Raw genomic sequence first — 10,776 nt, forward strand, 5'->3', positions numbered from 1 at the left:
TGCATATTAGTGGTGATAGTCCCCTAATCTTGCACTGATCTAGGGGCAAGGGGCATAATTTGAATGATCTATCTCTGGAACATAGTCAAAAGATACTATTTTCAAGAAAAATATTGAAATGAATAGTTGTTGGTAAACCATTGATTTTTCAAAAATGGGAATGAATTTATGATGTCAGTGAGAATTCTTACTTTATCTTATCTCTGATTCCATGTTGGCCCTTCATTTCTAGGTAGTTCCACAACATTGTTAGTCTTGGTGAAAGTCAACAGGATCTTGATGAGTGAATCCTGACTTAAATTGCCTTGAATAGTTTCATGAATCTTGACAAAAAGTATTCAACATATATTTTGATTTCTATAAGACATAAGTTAACAAAGTACTAAAAAAATGTAAAAGCATGTGTTTTCAATCTTGACATATAATCCCAAGATTTAGCTGCATATGATCAATTTTTTTCTCATTATTTGTTTTGATTCCAAAATCAACAACTTGAACACCTTTACGTGACTCATAATTTATTTCCTACCAATGGAAATTGTGATCATGAGCAATGACAAAGGCCAATTGGTACAATTGTCATGTCATAAGCAGGAAATCAACCGTGAAACTTCTTAGAAGATTATAGTCTATAGAGACAGTTTCTATCCCCCACTAATTACAAAATGTTATAGCACGAGAAACAAGAATTCTTTCTTGGAAATTCAACATGGAAACAAACTTTAGATAAAATTGATATTGTTCACACCACCATAAATGGTAAACCCAATCCAATTGTGGTTCCTAGTTCTGGCATGCTTGTCTATCAAATACTCTGTGCTCTTAATGGTTGAAGGTGAAACATTGGCTGGATGCAACATGTGTTAGAATGAAGCTCGATTATGTATCCAAGTCATGCTCAAGTCTCAACCTCATCATATATTTGAAACCCAACCTTGTAGACACATGACTAACATTAGACACAGCAAGTCAAAGCTCCACATATTAGAATACAATTTATAGAAATGGAAATCTGATACTGAATATTCCCTTTATCCTGGTCATGAAACATTATTCTTCATATTCATAAATCTATGACTATTCTTGATCTGAAAAATAAGAGGGTTGTTGTGATTGAGAACATGCATTATTTTATGAGGAGGTTATTGATATGCACTGATCAACAAATTTGGAGAAGATAAATCTCAGAGATAGAGGGTGGGCTTTAGAAAGGGCCACCAAGACATTTATCACATTTTCACTTTACAAGCTATCATTGAAGAAGCTAGAAAAAAAACAAATGCCAAGCCTTTTCCTTTGTTGTTGTTGTTTTCTTTTCTACTCTTGGTTTTAATGGATGGTCAAGACTACTTCGAAAATGGAAGAAAATAAAAGGAGACAGATCTGGAATTTAGTATTGTGCTGCTTAGGAAACCCATTCTATTTGAAAGAAATCTCCCTTGACAAAACAGTAGTCATATTTATCTTAGAGCAATTCCTTTTTGTGGCCACACCTCATCACTTGTTCTCTCCAAAAATTTCAAGTTGATTAATTTTCTCAGCAAAAAGAACCATGAAATTCTAAACTTCTTATCTCTTTGGATGAAATTTCCTACTGTGGTTATGGGGTGTTTTGAAGAAATTGTAAAACTATGGTTATGTGTATATAGATCTGGTTCTCTAATGCATACATTTTATGATGCAGAAAACTTGTGCAATATGTCTTGATGCAATGAAACTAGGTCATGGCCATGCCTTATTTACTGTAGAGTGTTCCCACACTTTCCACTTTGCTTGCATTGCTTCCAATGTGAAGCATGGAAATAGGGTGTGTCCAGTTTGTCAAGCCAAGTGGAAATAAGGTCCCTTACAAGGGATTCATTCAGAACCACTGCATTGCAGAGCACAAATAAGTCCTTTGAATTGGCCACAAAAGCAAGATAGTAGGACGACAATTTTACCCTGTTTGCCACATGCTCATCCCCCACATCCTAAAGTTGCAAGACATGTTATAGACCCTGCTTTTTTTGCTGATGATGAGCCATTGGAGCATCAGTCAAGTGGAGAAAATGGGTCAGGTGTGGAAAATGGGAATGAACCTACTTTGGTTGAAATTGAGATAGCAGCAGGAAATTCATAGGCTACGGATTCAAGAGGAAAATTGGCATAAGGAAGTGGTGGGATTCAAGGCAGAGATGTTGATAGTACATCTGTACAGTTAAAAATGTTTCCTGAGTTTTCTGGAATTCCATGCTCAGAGTTTCGTGAGAAGTTCAGTGTCCTAGTACATCTAAAATTTCTGTGTCCTAGTACATCTAGTGCAAAAAAGCAGCAAAGCCAAAGAACTTGGAATACTGGAAATCCATCCCAAACCCTTGATATGCCCATAGATCGAGCCCCCAATGATTTTGTAATTTTTCTTGATGTTAGTGGAAGCATGGCAGGCACAAAACTAGCACTATTGAAGTGTGTTGTGGGCTTCGTGATTCATAATGTTGGCCCCATGGACCGCCTTTCAGTCATTGTCTTCTCATCAACTGCTAGTCATTTGTTTCCTCTATGACATATGTCTGAGGAGGGTCAGCAATTTTCTTTGCAATCAATGAATGGCCAAGTGTCCACTAGTGGAACCAACATTGCTGAAGGATTGAAAAAGGGTGCCAAAGTGCTAGAAGACTCGTGTGAGAAGAACCTTGTCTATAGTATCATTTTACTCTCAGATGGGCAGGACACCTACAATGTGGGAAACCATAGGCAGGTTTCCATTTTATCAAATTCCAAGAGGGTTTTGGATTATCAGTCCTTGTTTCCAAGATCAATAAGGAAAACCTGTAGAGCAACATAACATACAGATCCTTGTACACACTTTTGGATTTGGGACGGATCATGATTCAGCATCCATGCACTCCATAACAAAGACTTCTGGTGGCACCTTTTCCTTCATTGAGACATAAAGTATTATCCAAGATGCTTTTTCAAAGTGCATTAGTGGTTTTCTGGGTGTGGTGATTTAATATATGCATGTTATTGTCACATATGCAAGTTGAAGAGTGCAATTGAGTGCCATACATGCAGGCAATTATGTAGGCAATATTCCAAATGATGGGCAGAAGGTACTGGTAAATATTGGAGATTTGTATGCAGAGGAGGAGAGGGACTTCTTGGTTCATGTTAAGCTTCCTCCATTTAGAAAACCTGAAGAGAGCACCACTGTTAATGAAATGAAAATGTTAAAAGTTATTTGTTCTTACAGGGATCCTATTTCACAAGAAATTATTCAGACACAAGTGGAAAAACTATCTATTCAATGTCCTGAATATGTTAGCAGCAAAGAACAGGCTATCTGTCTTGAGGTTGATAGGCAAAGAGACAGATTATGCACTGCAGAATCCATAGCAGAGGCTAGAGCACTAGCAGATGGGTGATTTAACAGGCACCCAACTTGTATTAGGGATTCAGAGAAGGGATTTGTAGGCATCCCAAGGATTTATGGATTAGTTATCAGCTAGTTTTGAAAACCCGGTGGCTTCTCTGACCTTATTCTAAGTGTTGAGGGGCTTAAATAGGGTTGCACTCTTTTCCCCATCTTAATCAGGATTTACATTGAATCATGAGCTTGACTAGTTTCTAAGGGAGATGACACAAGCCAATGAAGGGTGCATTTTACACCATGGTCTAAGTACTTATTAACGTTGACTAATTTGTTCTTAATTGCTTCCTCTCTTGAGAGTCTTCAGTCACAGATTGATTTGTTGGCTTTCTATTTATAAGTTGGGGTTGTTAATCTTAGTAAGGCTAAGAATACATTTTTTAGTGTAACCAAAGATACTATGTCTTGGTTGCATTTCTCCAACAGAGGAGAACCAGTTAAGTTCACCCCTACCTATTATTATTAAGTTATTTAGGTGTCTAGTTTTCAAGGCCACATTTTAATTTGGGACCAGTTTCTCAAATGTGGCTATGCAAGGCATACACTTCTTTAGCTGTTTTGGAAAAGCAACACTTCCAATTTCATTTTCAAGACATCCTTCAATGATGGCACTCTTTCACTATCTTGTTAGACCAATTGTATTAGATGGATCAAAGATCTAATTAGATCGAACTTGGGTGAGGCCAGTTGATCACTTGTTGATATATGATCAGATGATAGATCAACCATCATGCTGCACCAGATGATCATATGTAAGTACACAGTTCCACATTCCATTATACAAGTTGATTTACACCTCACCCACTTCAACTAGAGACTTTGTTCAAGCTTACCTCTTACCTATACAGCCTTTGCACTCTTGGAGATTTGGCCTTTGGAGAGGAGAGGTATGTTATGAAAGGAACTCACAAAAAGAAAGAAAATATAGATCAACGCCTTAGAAATAAGCCTCTTCGAGTGGGGAACCTCCTTTAGATTACACAAATGAACAATTCTTAGATGATTCAAATGAAAAAACCTCCTCTCTATATATAGAAGTCTAAGGGGTCACAATATAACCAAAGATGACCTAACAATAATAATATAAAGGCACAATAATAACAATATGGGGACAATAAGAGCACAACAACAATAATAAGAGATACAATGACAATAGTAATGGGGGAATCACTAGTATTATAGGGACCTAACATGCCCCTCTCCTTCAAAAAGGTGTTTTCCTGAACGCTTGAGTAGTTCTGGATGCTTCTATATAAAATTCTCATCCTCCCATGTGGAATCTTCAACGGGTAAGTTCTTCCACTTGATCAGATACTCTGAAATTGATCAATTTCATAGCTATCGAGTTCTTGTTTCTTTGACTGCTTCAGGTTCCAATATGGTTTTTCCTTCCTCATCAAGTTCTTGCAATATTGTTTGAACTGGAAGCTTGTCACCTATAACCTTGTTTAAGCATGAAACATGAAAAACTGGGTGCACTCGGGAAGCTGCAGGAAGCTCCAATTTGTATGCCATAGTACCTATCTTTTGCAACACCTTGTATGGACCATAATACTTTGGCAATAATTTATTATCCTTCTTAGCTTGCATGAGGGACTTTTTTTATATGGCTGTAGCTGTAGGAATACCCAATCACCTACATCAAAACGTATTTCGTTGCGATGTTGATTTCCCTGCTGTTTCATTCTATTCTGTGCTAAGGTGAGGTTATCCTTTAAGAGTTGGAGAACTTGTTGCTGATGCTCGATGTGATCCTCGAACAACTCATAAATGTTGACACATTTTTAATGAGTATTTATTGAAATCCTCGAACAGTTAGAGATTTTTTTATAAGAATTGGAAAAATATTAATGTTCAAGCAACCTTTGTGACAAATATAGGTAGCCATTGAGGTTTCCCATGTTGAAACAATTTATAATAAGCTACTACCTATTCATGAAACACAATGCTTTGTAGAAGACAGCCAATGGGAACATTTTATTTTATGGACTGCGAGCTGCAAAGAGGTGCTATGAATAAAAATATTTTTGTATTAATCTTTACTTAGTAAATTTATTTTGAAATATTTTAAAATTTGTAATGGAATTAAATTCAAATTAATTTATATATTATTTAAGTAATTTAGGGTTATTTTCTTTAAGGTGGCTACTCAGTAAAATTATATTTTTAAAATATATGAAATATTTTAAAATTTATGTCTAAATTAAATTTATATTATTTTGACTTATATTTAAACATAAAAAATTATTGTGGAAATATTTTAAAATCTACAATTAAATTATAAGCATATTGTTTATTTCCATGCACATAACACTTTCTGTAGGAAACATTAGATGCAAAGAAGGTAGCCATTGTAAAGAAGACGTTGAGAAATAACTTCAACAAATAGAAATTGTCTTATATTATCAATTAAATCAATGCACTCCATTAAATTCTCTTATACTATTGCTTAAATCTCTCGATTAAATTAAAGAGGGATTTTTATCTAGTTGAAAGGCTGATGAGAAAAAGGGAAAATTAGAATATGAATAGGCAAGATTGGAAAAGGTTTATACAATGACAAAGTATAAAATAAATAATGTTTTAAAAATATTTATTTCTATTAATATGTTTACATTTTATTATAAATCAATTAAAATTGTAAAGCATTTTTATATACATTATAAATAAAATGTTCCATTGCCATAAAGTTAAGAAAAAAATATGATGAAAAAAAGAATTTACAATTTTAATGGGCTATTTCGACTTTAGCTAAGCCTTTCAACATAATTAAAAATTGGACAAAACAAAAATTGGATTGACATAAATCTTGGTGACAGAAATGTATTTACATGGAATTTCTACTGTTGTATAAAAATTTGAATGGCCTATTATCAACAAAATTCAAATGCACAATTAAATTATCCATGACATCTAAATTAGAGATAAGTTAACTTGCGAAAATGGTAGACAATATGGCATATTGTAAAGGTCCTTTAACAACCTGCGAAAACCCCAAGGATGTTGTAGTCAATAGAATGAATTTTGATAAAAAAGTTAGATGCTCGACAAGCACTAAAATAAAATTGTTATGTGCACCTATTAATAAGGGTCGTAATATTCAAGTTTAAATCTGATAAAAATTCTCGACATTTCAATTAACATAGTGATTATTAGGGAAAATGTAATATTTCTTACTATTGAAAGCTCAAGGTACAATTTCAATAAGGAATGTGAGACGTGTTCTGTAAAAACAATAATTATCATTTACCAAAATGAGAAACTCTTTAAACCCTAGTCTGATGCAGCTGGAATTTTGACCAATCAAGAAAAAACAATGTGAAATAAGGTCTCGATGGGTAGTCAATCCTACAAATTTGATCCACTATTTGATTTCTGAAAATTGCTAATTTTCTGTACATGCATCCGCAAACTCATGCACTCCTATTGTGGAGAAGGGAAAATAGAAGCAGAGCGAGTATTTCTGTACATGCATCCGCAAACTCATGCACTCCTATTGTGGAGAAGGGAAAATAGAAGCAGAGCGAGTAGATAAAACATAATTTGATCCACTATTTGATTTCTGAAAATTGCTAATTTTCTGTACATGCATCCGCAAACTCATGCACTCCTATTGTGCAGAAGGGAAAATAGAAGCAGAGCGAGTAGATAAAACATAATGAATGGGTGAAATTGATGGAAACACTTGTTATTAGGAATTGGATACAGGTTATCAATGTTTTGAAACGGATAATCATGTTAATTCGAAATACACTTATTCACTATTATGACAAGTGTATGTGTAACATTTTGTAATTCTCTTATTATTGTTATGGTAGGTGTGTGTAAAGTTTTGTAGTCTTACCATTCTCATTAATCGTGATAGCTGTCAATTAACAAATGGCATGGTAAATTTTTAATCAAGATTTGTCAAAATTTAATTTAAACAAGGTTTAATCATGTGATTTAGATATGCAGGGAAGTTAGTGGTGTGAATGGCATTTATGATATTGTGGCGAGGATGAGAATATACTGACATCTTTAAATTTAAACCCTCTGATCAATTTTTTTAATTAGTGGAAGGATTAAAGTACCCAATTCCAATAGGAAGAATGCCTATCAGTAATAATCCCTACAACACATTGATAAGATTTCAGAGAAATCTTGTTGGGGTTCCACATAATCCCAAGACCCCGATAAATCCAGTTGTCTAGTAGTGCATACATGTGAGTCAGAAAGAATTGACAGCATGGAGAATTGACATCATGGCTTCCCATGATTTTTCCCTAAAAATCATGGTTTATGGGATAAGAATCAAAGACGGATTACAAGTCTAATGAGACCCTTAATGGAACGGATTTTATGGGTCGCCCCCAAACCTTTGATGTTCATTGATATCATTATCATGGGGTCGCCTCAAAAACTAGTGTATCCCCTCTAAGGACCTAGTGACCGTCAACATCAGAAATAGACATGTTCCCTACCATATAGGTAGCATCGATATTAGAAGGTGCATCAGGATCTCGAGACCCTGAAGCCGCAGAGAATTCAAGATTGTCATAAGCAGAAACCTTCTTGTATATGGGGGGCTTCTTTTTTTCTGTGAGTAACATTATGTCGGGACAAGGGACAGGGCGAATCTGACATGCCATGGAAAAATGATCTTTTGATTGAAAGGGGCTCCAACCTTTCCCAAGATGCGAGAAGAGCATCTATTTCCCTCTCTGGCGAACCAGAGAAATTACTAATCGACTCCCGAGGTAGGGTCGTTGAGGGGGATCCAAGATGTGGACCATAATCCGATGGAATGAAGAAACTACCCTTGTTATGATTTATACCCAAATTTGTTTGCGAGACCGAATTATTACCACGACGTTGAACCTGGCCATAAAGATAATTATTGCCTAAATCAGACTTAGCAATTACATGAAATTCCTTGGTGATAGACCTTCCAATGTTTGGATTCTTAAACCTTAAATCATTAAGGAATACATCTAAATCCTTATCGAAAGAAAAGAATTACTGGGTGAATATGGGCCGACATTTATCCCTTTGTCTGTCACTGAATATTTCGATATATAAGAATTTCTGAATCTGCTTTCCCCGCTAACTCTGGAACCCTTTGATGGAGAGAGAAATTGCGGACATGGTTGAATGAGGTGTCCCGTACCGTGGCACGGTAAACATCAATATGGAACCCCTAATAGTCAATGGATAACCTGGAAGTAAAATTGTTCCATTTTATATCTAATTCAGCTAACAACCCACATCCCATCTCAACTTCCACCAAAAACCATGCCATACGTGTATCCATCTTCCTGAAGCTACCTTCATACTAGTAATAATACTTCCCTATACGATTAGCAATCTCCTTAATAGCCACAAAGTTCCATATTTCCATATCTTGTTATACGTACACAATCTCAAAAAATTCTAATATCACCCTAAAATAATTCGTAGTTTAATATATTCATTATTACAGCTGAGGATTTTGTGATCTAAAATGTAATAAGAATATTTTTCAGATTTATCACATTATTATTATTTGGTAGACGTTTCGAACCAACTAATGTGGTTCATCCTTAGGACAAAGTTAATGTGATTGATGTGAAAAACATTCTTATTATATTCATTATTGTGAATCTAACAATTAAATAAGTATAAAAAAGAATTAATTAAGCAACACTATCTTTTAATCAATTGAAAGAATGAATAAGAAGAATATCACTTGAACGGGGAAATTTTTATTATAATAAACCAAACCATAACTTAATCCATGTCTAATTGTTGAGATTTTCTGTTTTGGAGCAAAATAGGAAAAATCTCAGCTGATGACAACAATAGAAATTCAGTTCCTAGATTAGCTCCAGGTTGTTGGGAGGGAGTTAATGCCTCCTATATTTGATGTGAGTGAGTTAATGAGGCTGTTAGATTCTCTATGCTATATAACAGGCAACCATTCGGATGGTTTGCTAAGAGTGTGAGAGTTTTGTGAGGATTTCTTGATGTAATCTCCTGTTTTGAATAATAAAATTGCCGATGCCTATGTTTGGTGGACGTAGCCCAGATTGGTTGGGTGAACCACGTTAAAAGCTGTGTTTACTGTGCATGATTAATTCTGCTGTGTTATTTGTTGTTTAATTTAGTTGTGCATCACTCCAACAAGTGGTATCAGAGCGTGTTGGAGTGTTGGAGGTGCTAAGACTACATGTTGGAGGTGCGTGTTGGAGGTGCGTATGACTGAGTGTGGAGGGTGTATATCACTGCTGCGCGGAAGACAGACAGACCAGTGCTGGGGTGTGGAGTTTACTGCTGCGTGGATCGTTTGCGGGCGTGGAGCTGCTGGTGCGCTGGTTAAAGATCTGATCTGCACGGAGTGCTGGCTGCATGGAGTGCTGGCTGCAGCCTACGTATGACCAAACCTGGTATGCAACCTACGAAATACCCAACATATAAATTCAATATATGGAATTCACTTAACTCACGCTAGCATGCTATAAGTAATTTGACGGACCCGTGGCTAAGAGCGTAACTGTGGCTGAGACTCGCTGCTGCCAACACAAGATTATTGTAGTGTTGATCTATTTATACACGTCCATACATCAAATTTCACTGTGTATGTTTCCTTGGGAGTACGCACATAACTGGAATGATGCTTGTATGGTTCGGTTGATTTCTTGAAGGAACCGTAGTCACTTTTATGAATATATATATTCTTCTACTCTTGGAACAGGGCAAAAGACTATTACAGTTATCTAATACGCAAAACTAAAGCTTGGATATAGTTCAGAAAATAGTAATTTAATACTTGAGATAATACACGAATCATCACGGTGATAGATCGAGAGTTTCTTTTAATAATTGCTGGTACTCGTAAAATCCGAACAACATTAAAAGTCCAGGGCGCATTGCTGTTATCGGATTTTGAAAGGGCTGCTGAATTTGCTGCAAATTGGGTTTTTTTTTTAATTGCTTTCATATTGTGAATTGGTATATCAACCAACATCCCCAAAGAAAAACAAATAGTAGAAATCAATTCATAGGACTGAGCTGTGAACATTAATGGTTGGTGTGTGGGTTGATTGCTGGCGCATGGTTGATACTCAGTTTAAACTGTAATTTTGCACAGAAATAAGTTAGTTTTTTTTGTGTGTAAAAGCAAAGGCAGAAAGGCATAGGCAGTTGTTTTTTAATTGCTGGTTAGTTTTGGAGATTATTGTGCTTTTTTGATACAAAATGGCGAAAACTCAAAGTGCCCGGTTTGAAATAGAGAAATTTAATGGGAAAAATAATTTTGAGATCTGGAAGGTAAAGATGCACTATCTGTTGGTTCAACAAGGTGTGGCGAAAGCACTGTTGGGGAAAAACAAAAGGCCTCCTTCCATGAC

At 35.6% G+C, this 10,776-nt stretch overlaps 1 pseudogene; it reads left to right on the forward strand.

The window, feature by feature from the left end:
• The first annotated feature begins 2,359 nt into the window (after positions 1 to 2,359).
• On the forward strand, positions 2,360 to 9,804 carry LOC149176942 (E3 ubiquitin-protein ligase WAV3-like; annotated as a pseudogene).
• Positions 9,805 to 10,776: the final 972 nt, after the last annotated feature.

This window comes from Pinus tabuliformis, chromosome 4_1, assembly GCF_031772625.1.
Source record: "Pinus tabuliformis cultivar Carrire ecotype Pingquan chromosome 4_1, CPIR1, whole genome shotgun sequence".
Taxonomy (NCBI): Eukaryota; Viridiplantae; Streptophyta; class Pinopsida; order Pinales; family Pinaceae; genus Pinus; species Pinus tabuliformis.